Here is a 22,496-nt window from a genome sequence, read left to right as displayed (position 1 = left end):
TATTGAAACATATCATTTCTATTACTTGAAAAAATAAGACTGACTGTGAATGAAAGATCCGTCAAGACAGGAGTTATTATACACGCGATCAAAACTTTTCTTTTATTATTATTCATTCGAGCTAGATTATCAATTTCTCATTTCGTAAATGTATGATGCACAAGTCGTCAATTGTTGCAAGCGATGCGTAAGCTATTTAATAACAAATGCAACTCCAGTTGCATATAACGCAACAGAACCGACGCGGCATTTGCAGCTTCGCGCCGCATTCCGATCTAAAACCGTATCATTAAGTTCAATTTCACGCGGCGATAGACTTTCCTGCCAACGCGACGTGTACAGCGCTCCGTTTCACTCGCGCCGCCCAGGTGACTCGCTCGTAAATCTGTTATACAGTTACAGGAAATATTATCCTGCATCTAGACAAGACTTGAATGCGTAACGCGAAGGACCAGGTAGCCGATCAAGCCAGCCGGCCGGCCGGCCGGTCGTCAACGTGGAGTAAGAGTAAAAGACGAGGTAAAGAGAGGGGAAAGAAGGCGCGTGAGGCGGGATTAAAGGATAAAAAAGAGTAATAACGCGTAGGAGACGTTGTACGTTACGCGGCAACGTCAATTTGCGCGCGATCGTAAAAAAAGAAAAAAAAACGCAGCAAGTCAACGAAACTCGGGAGTGCATAGACATTTCTCTGTCTTTCTATTGGCGAATTGCAATTTTTCTCCCTACTGACAACTTTGGACACCTTTCGCATTATTAATTACGATCAGGCATGCGAGACGATTCTGCGACGTTGCTGCGTTGGTTCTCCGCTAAACCGATCATAATTATTCGACCAATCGTTCGAGCAGGAACGTGCCCTGTATGTTTTTCATGCTTCATGAGCGATGGAAACGTATCCCGATGTCGAACCGCGATTTATGGATTGTCGAATGCGAGCGCAGTGTAAACAAGTGTCCCGTTAGTTTACGTTTATTCAGGCGGAATGGAAAAAGAATCGTCAAAGTATCTCAAGCGTTACCGTGTCTGATATGATAATTTCGCTGATCACTTTTTCCTTCTTTTTTTAACCGTGTCAAATTGCAGTAATTATACAAATGTGATTGATACATATGCAAATTTCACATTCACGCAACGTCTCTATTCGATAATCGAGAAACAAAGTTTTTTTATTCAACTGAAATTTTCTTTGCGAGAAAAAGAAAATTAAAATTTTAAATATATTTATGTATGTCATTGAGAAAAAAATGAAATCAGATCAGACGCGATATAATTGTAGAATATTTTTCTCTTAAAAATCGCAACCTCTCATGCATCATTAAGAATCTGTCAAAAATATTTAAGTAAACGATGTGTCATGCTCGGGGAGATGCCAATAACAACGTTCTACAAATTTTCATTAGCGACATGACCGCAGGGCTATAGCCCTGAGCGCGAGCTTGATTTATAGAAGTGCGCTCTCTTGATTCCGCGGTATAATGTGCTTTATGAAGTCAACGTTATTTATGCATTTACAAACGGCGGAGACGCGCGCCCGCCCGATTCGCGTTTCCACGATGAGACTTCCGTGACGAACCGGTCCGAGATAAAGGGCTGATAAACGACGCGATGATCTTGGTATAAGCATCGCCAACGAACACGGTGAGCAGCAGATGATGGTTCGATGAAAAATCGCGGAATTTTTCCGCTCCGTCGGCGATTGCGCTAATTGCCGGCGAATATAGGAATCGATGAAAGAATAAAAAGGAGCGTTAAATTATAGCGATCTCTCGGGGCGGAGCGCCGAGGAGCTAATCTGAATATCAATGGCGGAAGGAGATCGTGCGGCGCGACGCGACGCGTTGGCTGCAGCGCGCGTCATCCATCGCACGTTTCACGTCTTTACTTTGCAATGCAAAGCGTTCTGACGGCGCGACGACTCGATATCGCGCACGCCATCCGAAAAATCACGTGCGTTCACCCGATCGTACGTAATGTGCAGCTTCTTACCGTGGGGAACGTGACTGAATGAGATGCGACGGCAAAAACCAGTGCGATGCAACGCCGATCTCATCGGACTAATTTAAACGTCACTCCGACGAATCCGTCATTCCGGAGAGGTACGCGTATAATACCGTGAGATATCGGATCATTCCGCTAAGATCATCTGTCGGATTAAACTTATAATAGGGGCGCGAAGAAAATAAAATAAGCGATAGGCGTATTCGCGGGACAAATACGAGGCTCTCGATTTTGAAAAGTAATTATATCATTAGCATTTTCGAACGTAATCGTGTTGTCTGTGATAAAAATAAATAAAACAATAATAGAAGGACACGTATAAACGACCATTTCCCGTATTATCGAGGAATCAATATGCCAAAGTTATCAGGAAACGTCTTTAAAACGCATGACCGCAGGAAGTATTATCGAGTACTAGGCCTTATAATCCGCTCACGTAGATCCATTTAGCGCTCGACAGTAATATAACTCGTCGCGACGCATGCCGGAGGCTAGGCAGCGTCGTCGTCGATCTACCGATTCTGTCCCGCGATTATTTTATTACGAGAGGAATTACACAGCAATGTCCGAGAGCAAAACGTCACGTATTGCAGAAAACGAATATTAGATGCACGACACGACACGGCGTATTAGCGGCCATTAATATTTATCATGCCATAGTCATGTGGCTCTGCACTAATCATATTTTGCAGTATATATGTTTTTGCATAGTGATATGGATCACTTGCATCACCGATATTTTTATTATAATTTATTCACATCAACTAATATAATGATAAATAGTCGATTCTGTATAAAAAATCAAGCCTTAATTTTAATAAATTAGCATTTGTTAATTAGATATTAAGGATATCTAATTTATAATTTAATTACAATGATATTTATTCAAAATTAATATCACAGTCGCAATCATTAATATCTGCTTCATTTCAATGAAAAATTCAATCTATATCTAATCACGAAAGAAATGATTCTCTAATAGTCTCCTAGAATAATTGTTTTTAAGTGATAAATTGCATGCAGGAAGACGTAGAGAGAAACGTTGGACCACCCTGCGATGAAGGATCATTAAGACGCAATTTGTTGATGGCATTGTCGGAGAACTTAACATCCCGCCGTGACATCGAATTGCTGTTCGATGGGAGCAGAAGCTTTTCAAGCGCATGTTGCGTGTATTCGCGTGGTTTCCTTCATACGAGAATGCATCTCTGCCGCATTATTCGCCACAGCTTGCCACCATGCCACTACCGTTGTATCATATCGTCGTATCACTCTCTCGATGCGGACTTTTTGCATTGCAAAATTCGAACGAGAGTCGCATGTATCTCGTCGCCTATCTCCTCGCCGTGCTATCGGTCACGGATGCGAGCATCGGAGATAGGATTTAACGGACCACGACCGATGTACGCGCGCATATATCGCACACGTAAATGTCATTCCATAGCCGGAGATGTTTCCGAGCTGCGCTCGCTATTCGCGAATAACACGACCGCGAATATCACGGCGCCGTCGTTTCTAAAGATGAGAGTCGGTCTTTGCTGGCGCCACAGCACGATAACTATCCTGGAAAAATGGTTGGTATTAGATATCATTATCCTCCAAATAGCAGGCTTGCGATTTTTTGCAAACAGTAGACATGTAATTTAAATTTCGAAGACGGTATTGTTAGTAGTGTAATGAATATGAGATAAATTACTTTTTTTCGCATTTCTAGAAGTGGATAAAAGTGGAATATTTGAGATAATTCCTTCTTTTTTGTTTAAGTAACGTTATATTGATAGCTCCGATAGTTGACAAGCCGTAATAACCAATTTTAATTATAACAATTTGACGATAAGGAATCTTTGACAGATACAAATTATAATCCATGCAACTATCGAATTAATATAATCTTTATTACCGGTCATGCGATAGTTGTAACGTTTTTTTACATACATAATTATAATTACTGTAGCAAAAATAAAGCTCTCGATCTCGTGTAAAATATCCATCAATGCATACACGTGGGAAAATAAAAATTCAAGAGTATATAATAACCGTAAAGTATGAATGATTTATACGTTTACGAGAACACATCGCTTATCCGCATCGTAAAGAATATAATCAGCTGAGGCGGGCTGTAATTTCGCGACGCGTGTAAACGATACTAATGTGACCATGCGTTACGTGCTCGTCCGTAAGAAGGATCCATCCATCTAAGCTAATTAAAAGGAATTAGAGAGAAAGAGACAGGAAGCAATCTTATCTAATTATAAAACAGAAGTTTCCGAGTCTCGCAAACACATCAACCTTACGTCCTATAAGAGTCGTTTCCGCCCCCGTGCGTTGCCTTCTTCTAGACAATCTTTGAACTTGGTTAGACAACTTACTGCAGTGTCATGCGGATGTTACTAGACGTAGACGTACACACGCGTACGGACGCGTGGCATACAGGTACATGTACAAAACTCCAACCAATGCGCTCGAGCATAAATCATAACGCATAACCGTTTCTACAGGCTCCACCTTACCGATACGCGCATATGTGTGCGTATTCTCGTGTGCACGCATCGCCGCCGTTACCATTATCGCCTTTACTCTGATCGGCCTCTGCGTGCGCATATACTTAATATATTTCCCTCTCCCCGTGTGCTTTAATAACGTGCGCGCATATACCGTCCTCCCGGACATCGCGGTCAGAGATCGATGAGTTATTATCGGATCCCGATGCGTCGCACTTGAGACAGCACCGTCGCAATTTCCGACCGGCATATGTTGGTACGCGAGATGTACGAGGATGATCCGTTTCCCGAGAGGGAAATTACGGAGCGGTCGCTTCCGCAATTCCGTGCAAGCATATCGCTCCGGGCTCGATCGTACCGGAAGATCGCGCGATTCTTTATCTTCCGTGGATTACCGTGTATCGCGAAATGAGATCGAGCGCGCAAGAATAGCTTCTTCCTCACCATCTTGATGCGAAGTATGATACAAAGTAATAATGCGACGAACTATATCCCAGCAGAGACAATTTATTTAAATCTCCGAAGTATTTAAATTTGTCTTTATATATTTTGTAATTTTATAATTACGTTCTCGCGCTCTAGAACATTCAATAAATGACATATTGTTCTCTCTTTTTCGATATCTCAAACGGTTACGCTTGCGCGATTAACGTGACCTAATTAAGCATTTTTCTTTAAGCGATATTTCAACTACGAAATATCAGTCGCACAAATCTCTTGTAATAATGAACTGTTGTAACTCGGTGCATTAATTCGGTATATTATATTCGCGAGAGCGTGAAATTTACTCGACCGCGCTACCATCGTGGCGAAAAATCATCGACGATACACGGGGATACGTCGCTGCGTGTGGAGCGGCGTTATATCAGGATCCGAAATAATTTACCGCTGATCCGACAAGAATTATTGCGCCCGATATAAGTAACATTTATCGGGTGTAAGAGTCGGAGATAATATTCTACGTGGTAATTTAGTGTACATTAACGCATTGGAATAGCGGATGGACAGGGTCTTGGGCGAATGGGCAGGGTCTTGTGCGGAATATTTAATTTAATAATCCGACGCTATCCACACACTTGTCTCCTAGCGACCATAAGAGTATGACTTTATCATCGTGATAAGATTAATTATAACTACCATTCAGGATTAAGAACGCCCGCAGATTCGCACGTTTGATTCGCATTCGATTCTTCGAGGACGCTGGCTATTTTCATAGTTCGATCTAAAAGATCAAAACGAGAATGGGAAGACGTAGGAACCAGGGGGAGAGGAGCGTGCACGCAACTAGCAATGATAAATCATACTTAGAACTCGTTGGCGAACTCGCCAGTTTCATGCGTAACTCGCCGAAAGATACTGAAAAGCTCGAGACACATCGTCGATTTATGATATCTGCGATACAGTCGTACTCGATCGGAGGCTGTGCACGATCCACCGTCGAACGTACGCGCACATACGTGGACCAGCGTGGAACATGCGTAAATTTTTTTAGCAAGTCTTCTCTTGCATCGGGGATCGCACTCTGTGGGTGTGCGAGCACGCGATACTTGTACACGCACGTCTTCAAGAAAGAGAGAGGGCAAACTGGGCGAGAAACAACGATAAAGCGAGAGCAAGGGGAAAGGCCAGAAACCGCTTGGAATCTCGAGGCGGGACACACGGACGGTGCATGTGGTATTTTTAGACATTAAAATCGCTCCATAAATTAAATCCGCAAAAGGACGAAGCGACCGGCCCGCCGGAATGAGACGGCACCGGTGAACCGTTTCGGGATCTTCTTGAGTTTCTCTACATCGCCTCATGGGAGATAAGGCCATAACATGACCTGACTTAACGCATCGTTCTGGAAGAAAGCTTGCGAAAAGGGGCCCTGACAAAATTTCAAATAATTTCGACGCTAAAACAACCCACTCGAGATATTGCGCAAAAACAGTTTCTGCGCACGATTTTTTGAGCAAAGATGTTGCTTTAGGAATGTGCGTAAGAAACGTTAAAGCTTTATCGCAACGTACGAGAATAAATACTTAACATGCTCTTTAATATGTATATATATACACACACATAACAGTTGGATGGAATATTTTTATAAATTAAAGTGAGAGAGAGAGAGAGAGAGAGAGAACTAGCACCAAGCGCGTCGTGCAGCGGAAGGTCATGCGGTCAATAAAATTAAAATTTTTATTGCAATCTTTCTGCGCTATTTTTGTCAACGACGTAGTCTCGTGTATAGCTTATAGTATTGATATCTAGATATATATTTAGAATTGAAAAAAATCTTTGATATTAATAATAGCTACTCATATAAGATTAGATTATTCTAATCTTGTGAGCGCTATTATTAATATGAAAGATTTTTTACATACATGTTTAAAAGAAACTCTTTATAACTTTGCATAAAAGTCTCTTTTATTAAAAAAAAACTAAGATTCTTTTTATAATTCGCTAAAAATTTATAAGATAACGTTTTATAAAATTCTTTATGGGTTTTTTTATATAAAAAGATTAAATTTATAAAAAGCCTGCATATAGATAAATATCAATATAAACACTTTTCTGTTCGAATAATTTTCTACTTTAAATATTTAAGACCTTGTTTTGATCAATCTTGTCTGTCGATTCGAAAGCGCGAATAAATTTTCGACGATTTGCGCAACATAGTGTTTATCGTGGTGTTCATAGATTCATGATATTCGAAAGTAATTATCACTAGCACGTGATTTATGACGGACATTTTTATTCGTAACAACGATGATTGTAATAGTTTGCTAAATTCGCGATGAATGCAACATTTCACGAAAAGATTTTACGATTCGTGGAATGTTATTCGAAAAGTTTCTCAGCACAATCTCGACATTTTTTACGATCTTTATAACGCATACATGAGAATTGTGTTGCTTTATTTAAATATTCTTCCATAAACACACACATACATACACACATGAATCATTTCTCAAAATAACAATCTGTAAATATATAAGCACGGCATTTATAAATTTACTTGCGGTTTTTTGTGCAACATTAAAGCAACGAGCAATCAAATTTTGATCTGTTGTAAAAAAAGCGGTCATTATAAAAAAAAACAGCCTCCGTTTTCTTACAAATAACTCATTTCTTTTCGCTTTAAGAATATTATGTATTATATTTCTAATTATTGAAACTAATTACTAGAATTATTGCAACTAATTACTGGAACATAATGCTCAATCATGTGTCTTGTAATTAATATGAATAACATTGCACAATCGATTTATAATGTTTCTTTATTATTGTTGCTCCTTTTCCTTTCAGTATAAATGTCAAATTGTTTTTCTATTTAATTAACAATCAATTATGGCATGTTTTAGTTATCCGGATGAAAGCAACAAGGATAATCATCACACAATCATCCTGGAATGGCAGCTCGTAGAGATAGAACATATGCGAAACTTAAGAAAGCAACAAAATGGACATGAACAATATAAACTTCGACCAATCTAAGAAAACGGTAATTATTGTAAAACATCTGATTTGATAGCCTTGATAGTTTTACGCTTGATACATATTAATAAGGATATTTTTTATTTCTAATAATGTTTTTAATTATACAATATGTATAAATATAAAATACAAATATTATATAATTTTTAAAAACATATTTATTGACAGTAATCCTCATTATTATATTATTACATATATATTATTTGATATAAATAAAATTTTAATTATTATTTATATTGTTTTATTATTTACTATTAAAGTATTTATCATTTATATATCATATATATATATATATATATATATATATATATATATATATATATATATATAATTTGATTTTTATTAAAACTTTTTTATTCTTTAAAATTTATAAAATCAGATATTATATTGTAAAAGAACAGTGCATAAAAAATATATGAAACCAACGATTATATAATTTAAATAAACTATTTTTATTTGTACGCTTTATTTGTATGTTTGCATTTATAAATATTATAATGATTATTTATATAGATTTAGACTGAATTGTAACAGTAATTAATTTATTTTTAATTAATTTTTTTTAACTGATGGTTGTATTTTTAAATTGATAGTCCTATTTAAAATATAAATAGAAAAAAAATAAGATTAAAGTTTAATAAAATTTGTATTATTTTTGTTTTTAAATTTATATTTAAAATTTTAATAAGATTTTTCTTTTTTTCTTTTCACAAAAATTAATCTAAATTTATATAGTTAAGCTTTCATGAAATATATATAAGCTAGTTCTCATTGAATCAATAGAGTGGGTTATCTTTTGCGCACATGCATATAACAAACGGATTATGACGGTCAAACGAATCGAACGTATGTATACGTGTATGCAGGTAGGTGTGTATACAGGTGGGAGCTGTATTCTTAGCCCTTCGGAACCATATATTGGTGTTCATTGCCGACCCGGAGGAGAATAAAGGATGAGAAGCGCGAAGAGGGAACGAGAGTAGTCCGAGCCCTCGTAAGACACGTGAAACTGACCAATAGATCCGGTTTAGCGAGTTTCCGGATTCCACGGGGTCATCGGGTGGGCCCCTCGGTCTGCGCAAAGAGCCTCTGTTATCGCCCCTCTTTCGGCTTCCCCGTTCACGCTCGGGGAAAAAGAGAGAGAGAAAATATGTGTACGGAAGGTCCGGTCGCAGGACCTGCAACCCCTTGCAACTGTTCGTCTTGTAGTGCGCGCACTGTCCATCCGCATACATTACCGCAAAATCCGGTTTTCGACAATACCCGATGTGCTGCCCTCGCGGTGCCCCCGATCATGGGTCATGTCTGGGGCCGAATAGCCGAAGTAAGAGGAGGGCCATCCAACCTGTCACGGACAGTGTGAGACCGCGGAGCGGAGTGGAAACGAGAAAATTCATGTGATCTACCTTGGCTCCTTCTGGCAAAAATAAAATCTCGACATTTGTATATTTTCTATCAATTTTTTAAATTTTAGTCATTTGAAGTCTTAAGATATTTTGAAACGATCTCTAATTGATGATGAAATTCAAGAATTTTACTTATCATTTTATATATTTTTTTTGAAAGATATATATGTGTGTAGTCTGATTCTTGAAATTAATTTTCATTATAGATAGAATTCTGTCAAAAATCATGAATCATTTAAAGCAAACTTACTGGGCTTTTATTATCGAGATACATGATTAAAAGAGAAACTTATTATTTACTTATAATTGTTAATTATAAAAATAACAAAATAGCAGAGAATTAAATGTTAAAAAACGCTTATAATTCATTAGAACATGACGCTAATATACTATTTGTACTCTCCTAAATATTTTAAATCTAAAATGAAATTAACGAGAGAAAAGTTTTTAAATAATCTTCTTACATAAATAAAATCCGATGTTTGTGAACATAAGATGCTCCCTGCTCATCGTTCGTCTATACAGAAGCAGTCTCTCCCCTTCCTCCATGACGCGCGATACGCAATGACCATTCGCATACATTATGTCCATCGAAATCCGGTTTTCGACAATACCTGGTGATACGCGAACCAGGGTTTCGTCGACGGGTCACCCTCCGTAAAGAGAAGGCAGAAGAGCCGCGGCACGGCTCGTGAGACCGCGATGCTAAAGGATATACAAACGTGGTGGGATATGTATGGGACAGTGACCACGGTCTCTGTCCGGCCGTGATGACGACGATGGTGCGCAGATTTCCTTTGGGGATGACCATCGATGACCGGGGGTTGCGCGCGAGCGACTTCTTTCTCGTTTCTTTTTTTTTTCTCTTCTTTATTTTCTCCGCTGTCGCCACCGGTCCGGTGGGAACGAAAACCTGATCGGGGGAGTCTTCGTCCACTCTCGGATCGTCCTGCACCACTTCGTCATCGCGAATGCAAAAGAGAGGAAGAGACCGGAATATGAGGGATGGACAGAGAGGACAGGCGTGAACCGTTTGAACTTACCAACCCCGTATAGACATGTGCTGCGCGCAATGAGAGACTTTTAGCGGCCCGGTAAGATCCGTTGCCATTTTCGTACGTTGTACGCCGAGGGTCATGGGAAAACCGGGTAAACCGGACATTGGTCACGAACGGAACTGGACTTCCTTTGATAAAGGCTCTTCTCGACGCGTGGAGAACATTACGACGCGTGAGCCTTCCTGTATGTAGGGCTACTCATCTCCTCCCCGAAGCGATTCTGGCGAATTAACGTTCGTCGCAAGAAAGGGATGGAAAAGAAAAATTACGCGGCAGTTACATCCGAGACTTTGTTCGCGAGCCGTCTGTCCGATGACGGTTACCAATTTAGTTCTAACCGCCGCTCTAACGTCTCGCGACCGAGATTTGTTGGCCTAACTTTCGGTATCGTTAACGGTTGAGGCTTTAACGAACGTACGGGATGACAGTTGATATGCAAAGGTCAACGAATTCTCTTTAAGATTCTACGTCGTTTGGAAACTTTCTTAGAAACTAACTTGTTACACAATTAGAAAATTTATCATTTATTTGTAAGGCCATGGAATGACTCAGGAAATAATTGAGGAAATTAGAATCTGTTGAAAATACTATTGCGGAATAATTGCAACACGCTGTTACGCAAGTCCAATATGAAAAGGCATTCGCTTATTATCGATTTGCTGGAATATGTCAAACTGCCATTTTTTTTTACATCGGGGCATAGAGTTGCGGAGATGTGAAGTGGATTAATGGACGAAGCGTGTAAGTGCAAAATGCTTCGAGAATTGTTCGGGAGATTGATCTTTGAACGACTAGCATGGCAAAGAAATCGATCGAGGAAATTGACTTCTTTTTCTACGCTCCGATAGGTATCCGCAATAAGCGCACAACCGCGATAGCCATATGGAATTTAACGTATTGCATAAAAGCGATATTACTGTCTGGGCCGTTTTGCAAAAAGGAACAGCTCACCCGCGAGATATATCGCGCAATAATGTGAGCGTTAACTCGTAAGACAACACACACAAGCTTCCTGATGTCTACATTATCAATCATTAATAATCGTAACGTCTCGTTTCCGACATGCCGCTATTACTCTGAACGGAACGAAACAATACACTTAACGAAAGAATCTTACCGTTTTACGCGGGAACGATATATTCCGTTGAAATATTGACGTAGGCCAAATGTTTCTCGGTAGAGTTATATCATTACGATGCTGGCTTAACGTGCTAATCAACTCGGGTGGAGAATTGAAAGCCAGTCAGTTCCAAGATCGTTCGCACTATTGACAAGCGTTAAAAACGTCGTAGAAAATTATACTTCGATGCGAATAATCGCAATAAATTTATTATGCGGTACTAAACGCTCGCACTAGATTTGATGATAATTATGAGACAATAATTCCTTGCGCTACTGACGCATGCGAGAATAAACCGCTGACGATTATTGACAGAGACAACAGGGACAAAATTATTTTCCTTGAAATGTGCAACGGAAATTTGAAGATATTTGCCACGCGTATTATCGCAATTACATTTTTAATTAGCGACTAGTTGTGTAAGGTAGACTTGAATGTACAATGTACGGCATGATAAATCAGCGTTTTTCCTACGAGGGTCACCGACCAACGAGACCATTGACCATTGACCGTCAGGCTTGCGAGGCATTAATGACCGTGTGGTCCAGCCGTGATGCGAACGCTTAGAAGAAACATTATTCTATCGCGGGATATATGAGGCTAGAACCGCTATTATGCACGTCATCGGGCGCTGTGCAAGAAATTCCCCGGGCGTCAATCGGCAATTATAAATTCCACGGGACTGTCGAACTATCACGGCAGCTCCGATATACCGTAACAACGCGATTACCGGTCATTTATGCATTCGTAATCCTTTCTCCACGTTCGCGTTGCGCGCAATCGTCCTCGAGTATTAATCGACACATATACATACATATATACCGACCGTTTTTAACCGAACGTCGAATCCGGTTTGCGCTGCTTTGTTCGCGTCGCCAATAAATGATCGTTCCCCTTAATACCTCAATTTACCGCCGATTTTCTGCCCTAACTGCCCGTACAGGCGCTTATCGTCGTCGCTATACGTATCATTGGCTACTAACCGTCTTTCTTTGCCGTGTTTCTTGATGTCGATTAATAATAGGCAATACGTGGCGTTCCAGCTTTCAGTTACGATAAAGTGTTCTCTTCCTCGTATGCTCCGCGCTCGCCTTAATTAGCGCGGAAATTGTCGAAAAATCGCAAGCATTAAGGATAACGCTCGCTACTACAATCTCGATTTATTTACGAAACTTAATTGACCACGCCCAATATCGCAATCAAAATAATAACGAAATATTAACTTTGCAAGAAAAAAAAGAATCTTTTGTTCGTTATGGATTTATTGCACGGTAGTCATTAATATAGCCATTCTGCACGTTTCTCGAAGAAACTGAATTTGCTAATTATTATATTCTATGTAATTTGTGTAATCAGAATCTACGATAATTCGAATTTCCAGCAATCCAAAGTATTTCACAGATATATACATAGCATTCGTATTTGACAGATACATGGAGATTCTATCGCGCATTCTCGGAATTTACCGTGAAATCTTCAGTTTTGTAAAACTAGCATGTATAATCCTTTCAAATTACAGTTGCAATCTTCTCATTCGCTACGCGATACGTAGATACAACTTTAGGGTTTCATTGCGTCGATTTGTCATTCAATAGCGATGGTAGTACTAATCGAGGACTCTTCAATCATATCGTTCCGCCATACCCGAAGCGTCGCGATTACGGATAATTCTGGACCAGCTGAACGCGGCATCGCAGCAAGCCGGACGTTACGTTGGAAGACGCCGGTAAATCCAAGCGAAGGTAACACTCCCGATGTCGATCGAGAGCCCAGCATCCGCGTCACGTGCGTTTACGTCTCTCGCCGTAGGCCGTAAGCCGATTTTCTATCGTGGCCGCGTTTCGTGCGGCGCGCATCGCAAGAAGAGAGGGACCATTAAAGAGAAATCGCGCGTCCATTCATAATCCATTCATAAATTAGCTCAGCCGGGAGGATAATGGCACGTAAGGATTCCCCCTTGACCTGCCGGAGCCGGTCGGCGAAGACGAGGATGGTCGCCAATGAGGAGAGGCGCGAGTAGAAGAGGCCGAGGAGAGGAGGATACATACTTGAAGATCGGTTACGATCCACCGCGATCCTCCGCTCTCGGGAGGATCGTCGCGCCGCAATGGAATTTATGCGTTTAGGCGTCGCCTGAAAACGCTGATGTATACGGCCTCGTATAATGTCGCTATCGCGGTCGACGGCATAATGGCTCTCGTCCCGCGAATGACGTCGTACGTTTGCGATGGCGCAGGGCTATCGGTAATTATTTATCGCCCGATCCCCGAATGGCCGTAGCGTGTAGGATCGTTTCGTGAATCGTCCTATCTCGACGGTATATCCGTGCGCGATCTTCTCCCTTTTCTTCCTTCCCACTCGTCACGCGCTCTTCCACATCAATTCCTTCTTAATCCGCTTTGACGCCGCTGACGAGAGAGCCCTATATGGTGTTATCTGTCGCGGGGTTTTACGATGTCATATACAGACATAACGCGCGGATGATGCTGGAATATATTTACGCGCGTTCCACGCAATGTTAATAACGCGCTTTATGCGCAAATATCGAACCTTCAAGTTCCTCGATATAATACGTAGATTTAGGCAGTTATTCAATATTCCGTCGTATATTTATAAATAACGTAATGATAACTAATGGCGTATAATGATAATTACTTCGAATAGATTATATCTTTGTACCCATGACGTCTAATTAGGATTTTATGGTAGATATTAAGTGTGTAGATAATGAATATACCTAAGATACACACGCAAAAGCGAAGTCACTTCGTCATTTTCTTTTAAGTAGATATTCTACAACATTTGAAATTGATTACATCTTAAAAGCGTTAGAAATATACCACACATCTCCCTGCATAGAAGATACATTATCCAATATATTATGACTACGTGTAATTACGGACTGATAGCGCAATGGCTAACAACGCCAATCGCAAGGACAAGATTATGAGTAATTAGTCAGTAATCGGCCGATTCTAAATCATTGTCGCTCGAAACGTCGACGAGGCTCGCGAGCTCTATCTTCTCTATCTCTCCCTGATTTTTTTTATTCTCGCGCTTCTTAACGCGCCCCTTTAATCGAGGTGTAGCTTTATACGTCGCGCAATCAGGATCGTAGGATTTTATGATGGTCCGCGTGCAAAGAGCAGTGCGTAAATATACACATCTACGTGACGTTAACGTCAGCATTGCGACATCACGGCGAGGGAAACTCGTGGCATGTAGCGTAAATTACCGTAAGTAGATCTTATACAACCTGTCAGTCGTAAGATCAGTCTTGTCACCGCTCGACCCTTACGATCCTTCGCGGCTTAGCCTCGTTCATTTTTATCATCGGTGTTTATCATGTATCTCCTCCACCCTTCCGTACCGCGTTCGTGCTTTCGTCGGTGTAATCGATGACATCCGGCGATAGTACGACTTACACTGTTGCGTGACCTAACGGTGGTCCGCCCTCTGTAATTTCGTTCGATTCTATCGCAGAATTTATATGCGGTGGAAATACATCGGTAAAAACCGATAAAGAGAACGGTCGCGCGTAATGCGATCACTTCCACGTTCGATGAGCCGTTAAATCGGCAGAAGAAACATGTATATAATGCTCCCTTTTTATTTATTACATAGAAATAAATTGTTAGATATTCCGTTATAGCTTTGAAAGATCTAAAACTTCCCTTATTTTGCTCAGATGTGATACACTCAAACTTGATTAAACGAAAAATAATTAATTTGATAAAATAGACGACTATTTTAATCATCTAAAAATCACTTGATAATATGTTCAAAATTTCTAATCCCTCCGGGGTCTTTTTTATAAATAAACTTGGATTATATAACAGCACGCATTTTTTACTTACAATGTATCATTTCTTCGTACATTTTGTAACTTAACGAGTTTCGATCACATGAGAATGCACTTCTACAGTTCGCTCTTGCACGGATTGTACCGAATGTGAGTCACGTAAGTGCGACCGAACAAGAAGCGAAGAATCCATGATGATGCATCGGTATTCGGCATATCGAAATGACGCAGCACGGTCCTCGATGTATGCTATCGATACTTTGAATTCTTGATCGTGTAGGGGTAGATAGAAAAAATGCATACGTTCAAGATCGATGTACAAAGAAATCTACTATTTTGAGACGCGTTCGATCCGCCGAAAAAATATCAAACTCACGATTAACAATGAAATGCTACAAAAGAATATTACAGACACTAGAATTACTATTACAAAGCTTTAATGATCCCGACAATATATTAATTGTAAATCACAATTAATGAGTTTAATTTATTTAATTTGATCTTTCTGTTGTGTTAATTTTATAATTAACAATAAACAGAGTATATGGAGTTTAATTTTTTTTATAATATATTTTACTTAGAATTGCGCCGAGAGAGAAATGAACGAAAATTTCGAAGCTGTGCATTGTCGATTATCAATTGATACAGTAAGTTGATATCGCTTAACGGTACTGAAGAGTCGAGGCTGAGTAAATATTCTTGTAGCGATATTCACGACAAGGATAAGCCATATCGTAACAGGAAGAAGCCGACTTCGGTTCGGTTGATCATGATAATTAATGGGTACCGAAAAGATGAAATTTGATAGAAAATCTTTAGTCAGTTTCATACAACAATATTTCATTTGTTGCTAAAAGATATTTTTATTCGCGATAAACATTAACATTTTATTAATAAAATAAAAATTATTATTTGTTAGGTCTGCAACAAACAGCTTTTTTAATACGTATAATTAAATGCACTCATTGTATAAGTAAGTATATCTTGGGAAAAAATTTTTTTTGTTAATAAAGAAATCATATGATGTATAAACAAAATGTAAAATATTATTAAACTTAACTGGAATGAAAAAGAAAGATAAACCAGTACGATCCACATTACTGTAAAAAGCGGCGAAACATGTTCGCCAATCTTTTTGTATGGCGGAACGGATAAGGATTATGGTGTCAGGTTTATATCAAGTGATAATGCGTTTCTATATCTTGATGTATCATTATATCGTATTAATGCAGTTTCTCTACTCTTATCGGATATAAATTCGGGAAAGTTTCTTGCAAACAGCTTATGTAGTTACTAAGTAAGATAATCATGAACGCGCGCGCGCGTTACGTTATATGTAACTCAAAATGATTTTGATATAATGTAATTAATTTTTAATCCAGTTAGCACATATATATGTATATGTATATATACATATGCTGCTTCTTATAATTACTGTAGATATAAGACTTTCATTTAAAATATGTACACTTTCAGTTTCCAATAATTAAATATTTTTTATTTTGCACTTCTCTCTCTCGCAAAACTTGAAAAATAAATTTTTTTTTAGGTCGTGATTAGATTAAGCTTATTAAATAAATAGGTAGGTAAATTATCATATTTACTTTATGGTAAATTTTCTCTAATATATATATAACACGCTGAAAGAAAATACAGGCATCGATGTTTCCTACAAACCGGAGGCATTGAAATCACGCATTGAATTTTCTGATAGCGAAAAAAAACAAAAAAAATTCGAAATAAATTTAAATATACATATGATAAAACATTGTCAGTATTTAAATAAATTATAATTACTAATAAATTATAATTAATTGTTCTTAGGAATTTTTCTCTTTTTTAATTATTTTTTCAAAAAATTTTTGTAAAGAAAAGAATTACAGCTTAAAAAAAACGTCAGATAGCGGCTAACACAATGTTTACATCTTTCGGAATACAAGAAAAGAAGGAAAAAATCATTAGGGCGGCGTCCAGTCGAATATATCGGAGACGTCGAGAACACTAAGTGCATTTAATCCCAACCGCAGAGAGCGGCAAAAAAGGGCAAAAATCGGCTCATTGGCCGAACCGGCGGCGCACGCGGAGTCTCGAAGCATGAAGGGAGGAAGCGGCAGCCGCAGGAGAAGACGAGGAGGATGAAAAGAAGAAGAAGGAGAAGAAGAAGCAGGAAAGAAACGAGAAAAACGAAGAGAGGAACAGAGAGATGAGGAGAGGGTCCTGGCGCATCGGTCCCCTTCGTGGTAACGTGGGTGCTGATTACGGTCGGCGGGTTTGAATCGCGACGCGAGGCGACGCGACGCGACTTTATGCGCCTTGATAGCTAGCTGCACCGAGAGGCGGCACCGCTACACACAACGATGAGAGTCTACCTACCTACCTACCGGACGAGAAGTCGTGGACCCATTGGCCACCGCAATGACCAATCATCATTTGACATTCTTTCACCTTGCTTCGTGTACGTGGTGTGCGCGCGTGTTACCATCACACTCTCGGCTGTGGAACCACGCGTGTACGTACGCACGTGTCGCACGTGACACATCGAGGGAACGTCGCGTTACCACTACCATTGTCACCGCTGCCTCACCGACCGCACACCACCGACCGACGCGACGGTCGAGGAGGCATCGGGGGGATGCAGGCGATCCGGAGCATCTGACACTCTGCCGCGCGGGACGCACTTTCAGCTTGCTTCGTGCTTAGCGTGCGACGCGCGCGGTAGCCAGCATGAGTACAGGTTTATTAGGAAAAATCGCGGAGTCACTTCCAATTTCAAGTCACGCCTGATAAATAGCGCATGCATCCCGTGTACGTACGTCGATGTACTCGGTTGATTTTAACACTGAGTCGAATGATGCTATTTATGGAACTGATTTGCAACGTAGATACATGAGACATCGGTCTTAAAAATGGTGTATACCTACCGGTAGCACGATGCTTTTCAGCGGGTGATATGTGTTCGGCGCTGGTACTTGGCGACTATCAAATTAATCACCCGAGAGTAGATTAATCTTAACGTAATACGTTGGAAGAGAGTACAGGCGTTGATGTCTCCTGCAAGGCATAAACAGGGAAATCATAAGTGTTGAATTTGCTGAGAAAAATCGAAAAAAATTTTGAAATAAAATTAAATAAACATGATAAAATTTTAGTACTTCATTAAGTTATAATTCTTAAATTATAATTAATTATTTTTTATTAAAATTTTATTAGAATTTTAATTTAGACACCGAAATATTTAGAATAAAAAGAGCTGTTGATTTCATTAATACGCGCGTGACATGAATCAGAATTTATAAATTATAGATTTATTTATATTAATAAATTATAAATTACAAAAACTGTCGAGAGAACAGATTGGCTAAGTGATATGTTGCATATGTTGCATATGTAATAAATTAGATACTTGTTCTTAATGAACAGGATTTTTCTTACTGATTTTCTGTGTAAACAGATTTCTCGTAACACGATGTGCTATGCATGGGTGTGTCTCTTTCCATTTCGCGAGAGCGCCTTTCGCCAATATGCTGCAATACGAATACAAGAATGTCGGACCGATCTCCTTGCCAATTGCCAATTCGCGACACTTGATTTCAATTGCGGAATTTCATTGACTAACTGTCGGTTAAGAATCGCCTCGGCCTCCAAACCGAGTGAACTTCGGTTCCGCTTTGAAAAGACTTAATTGGTTTATTGAAAGTGACTCTTGAATTATTTGGAACCATTCTTCGTCTGATTTATATGCTGGTGAAATAAAATGTACCAGTCATTGAACAAATATAAACTGCAAAGTATTCGTTAAGAGAATAAAAGATAAAATATAGAAACTATTTATAGAAGTATTATTTATAGAAATTATTTATCACATACATTGATACTCTTTCTTGTTTCTTGCAACGTCTATTACAATAAAATTTCCGAAACTTGTATTCCTCTAAAATTATTATTTATTATCTTTTTATCTACGTTGCACGTTATATTAAAAAATCGACTATATTCTTTGAAGTATTTATGATTTTAAAGAGTGAAGTATTTATGATTTTAAAGAGTCGAATAAACGATTAAGACTTAAGATGAGAAACATCCAGGATCAATTAAAGAAAGAGAGTTGGCATGCATTCGTACACGCGAATACAGTCGCAGCTTGTTTACTTCCTCAAAGCGCCATTCCAGCAGTCAAGATAATATTTGTGGTCACGAAGTCTCGTGTGTACCGCGAGGTACATATACATCAACGCGCGAGCCTCGACAATTTGCCATGCCAGAATTGAAATCAAGATCGTTACCAAGGTCTCCTGCAAATACTTAAAAGCAGGATGTTTATCAAATATCGTTTCCAATCTTTATAAGATTATATACGCGCATGCAAAGTGTTATCTTATCGGAATTCGAATTCCTACCTTCATTAGAGAGGTTTCTTTAATTAACAAATATATTTATGTGTACGATGATCATTAGTTACGGTAATCATGGTCCGCTGCTATTTGTTCATTCTAGATACATGCGCATGTTACTGATGCACATGTCTTGTCACCGGAGACTTAGGGCATCAGGGACACGGGCCGAAGGTTGTTGACTCGACAACACTCTCGGCGAGCGATGCTAAAAAACGCTGACTCTTAGACATTCGCAGTGTATCAGCTATACATCCGATTCCGCGGTAGCACACGCCAGACCAGTTCAGCGAATTGAGCAGCTCCACTTGCCATATCCTGCCACATCCTGCAGACATTTCCCTGCCTATTACGGACCGCGACGGATCGCGGCCTCGGGCAAAGAACTGTTCAATGAAATTCTTCGCCGCGAAAACTCGCCTCTCGATCTCGCCCGTTCCGGGAAATAGACCGCGGAATTCGATTCAGTCGCCATTGCACAGCAGGAGAATCGCGAGAATCGTTACCTTTTATTAATCAACGATAGCCGATGAGAGTAGTTTCCAACCATAAGTTTGCGATAAGTTCCAGTTTTAACTTAGTGTTGCAAAAAAATATAAAGCTTACACTTTGTACATTTAAAAAAATTAATACTTCTATAATAAATATATAATAAATAATCACATTTTTAAATCATATCTATAGATTCTGTTTAATTAGTGATTTAATATTCACCTGTGTTACGTATGTAAAATAAAACAATTTAAATCTTTTCAAATTAAAGTTGAGAAATTGATATGTTAATCTCTCTTACAAATGCATCTAGAGTTCGAAAAATAATACTATGTGCAATATAACTGGTATTCATATGTAGTGTAGAATGTAAATTAAGTTTTCTCATGTTTATCTGATGAAATTTGTTAAGCGATTTACAGAGCGTGGCGTAAAAAGAATTTTGACACATATACCAGCGGGACACATCGATTAGTTAAACGCACGATAAAAATTATAATCTCGCATGGACGATGGCCGACACACGACTTTAATACACCTCTCCAATCGTAAGGAAGGTGGGACATATCTATGTATCGGAATGTATGTAAAAATGTGTATCACAGAATGAAACTATAAACGCGCGTCGTAATACGCACGATACTTAGACGTAGTTAACTATGCGTCACGGTTCACCGCAGAAACAACAATTACGTGAAAAATGATTATTGCGCGGCGTGAAGGTCGTTGCGAAGTAACGACGAGGATCGCTATCCGAGCGATCGTATACCATGGAGAGGTATTTACCTGGCCTATCCCACTGGATTCTAATATTTTATAGCTTATGGAAGTTAATATGCCGATTAAATGCAAATTCGCTGCCGGCGATTACGCGCAAACTCCGCAGATGTAGCGTCGCGTAGAAAGACCGTATAAACGCTCTGATATACTGTCATCGATGCCAAAATGTCGCACGCATATCGGCATCATTAAAAAAATGATTGATCGATTGGTTTATTACGTCTTAAGCAAAAAAAAAAGATTAATGTAAAACGCGACGATATTCTTTACTTACGATAAATAATCTGTATAAATAGCGAAATAAATTCGATAAGAATAATAAGTCCAATTCCTCAGAATGATGAGGAATTAGGTGACATAATGATTTACTAACAAGTAGTCACACAAAACAAGCGTGATATAATTCTAACGAGTCAGAACTCGTTACTCTTCTTATAGGAGGTAATAGTTATATCACAGGCATCATACGATTAATAGCGATATAGCGTGCGCGCGAAATTTTTTAGCTCAAATATAAATAAGTAATTCTTATGCTATGGAAGAGAGAAAGGGGAAAAGGAGAAAAGAGAGGAGAGTTACTTCGCTGTACATTCTGTTTCTCTATGGCCCAGTTGCACCAACATTATTTTAGTTTTAAGCGAAACTTAAATATATGTCTGTCTTTATTTATTTAGAAAGAAAGATAAAGATAGACATATATTTAAGTCTCGCTTGTAGCTAAAATAACGTTGGTGCAACCGGGCCTAAAGACACTAATTTCTAGTCTTCATCGTCCGCTACTCATCTTGGAGCCAAAATCATGGACGCCCATCGCGCAGCATCAACAAACGTGAGGAGGCGCCGCATTGGCGTGGATTATCTTGCTTTTCTTCGCTGCTTGGTGCATCCTAACGATAGTTCTGTCGATTCCCTCTCTTCGTCTCGGGACCCGTTGTGGCCCACTGGCCGTACGATCGTCGCTAAGTGGCTGCGCGACCGGCGCATTAGTTACGGCCGGGTCAGTAATGACGTTTTCATTCTAATAAATGGTGCGTGTGTGGAGAGAGAGAGATGTGGAAGCGAGAGATCGGTGAAGGAAGAAAGGAGGATAACGCCCGAGGCGGAAAAAAACAGAGGGAGATAGAGCGAGGAGTGAGTGGGTCGTTGTCCAGAAACGACGATGCACCCTCGCCCTTCCTTTCCCGCCCAATCCTCCCGATGCTTCCCCTTCCTCCCTTATCTCTCTCTTTCTCTTACACACGCATGTCGGTGACGTCTCGATGGTTCTTTTGCGCTAAACCGTCTCCTCCTTCTCCTCATCTCGGGTGGAGGATTTTCTCACCGTATGGAGGACGCGTCAGCTTCTTCGAGAGAGGCGCCCTTGGCCCTCTCCGGACCTCGGGGCCCTCGTATGTGTACGCGTATGTGTGTGCGTGCACGAGCAGGCACACGCGTTCTCCACTTCCTTTCGCCGCGTCTCTCGTTCGTTCGT

The 22,496-nt window shown here is 39.7% G+C and overlaps 1 long non-coding RNA gene across 2 annotated transcripts in view; it reads left to right on the top strand.

The window, feature by feature from the left end:
- LOC145977041 (uncharacterized) overlaps positions 1 to 22,496 on the top strand; it is a 112,580-nt gene that overhangs the window by 75,351 nt on the left and 14,733 nt on the right. For both annotated transcript variants that reach the window (XR_014440392.1, XR_014440391.1), the window contains exon 3: positions 7,844 to 7,983. This is a non-coding gene — a long non-coding RNA (uncharacterized LOC145977041). The remainder of the gene's footprint in view (positions 1 to 7,843; positions 7,984 to 22,496) is intronic.

The sequence above is a fragment of the Camponotus vicinus genome, unplaced genomic scaffold (genome assembly GCF_025532165.1).
Source record: "Camponotus vicinus isolate PSW18456_S1 unplaced genomic scaffold, iyCamVici1.0 SCAF_9, whole genome shotgun sequence".
Taxonomy (NCBI): domain Eukaryota; kingdom Metazoa; phylum Arthropoda; class Insecta; order Hymenoptera; family Formicidae; genus Camponotus; species Camponotus vicinus.
Note: the sequence above shows the minus strand (reverse complement) of the source record. Positions and strands in the feature narration are given on the sequence as shown.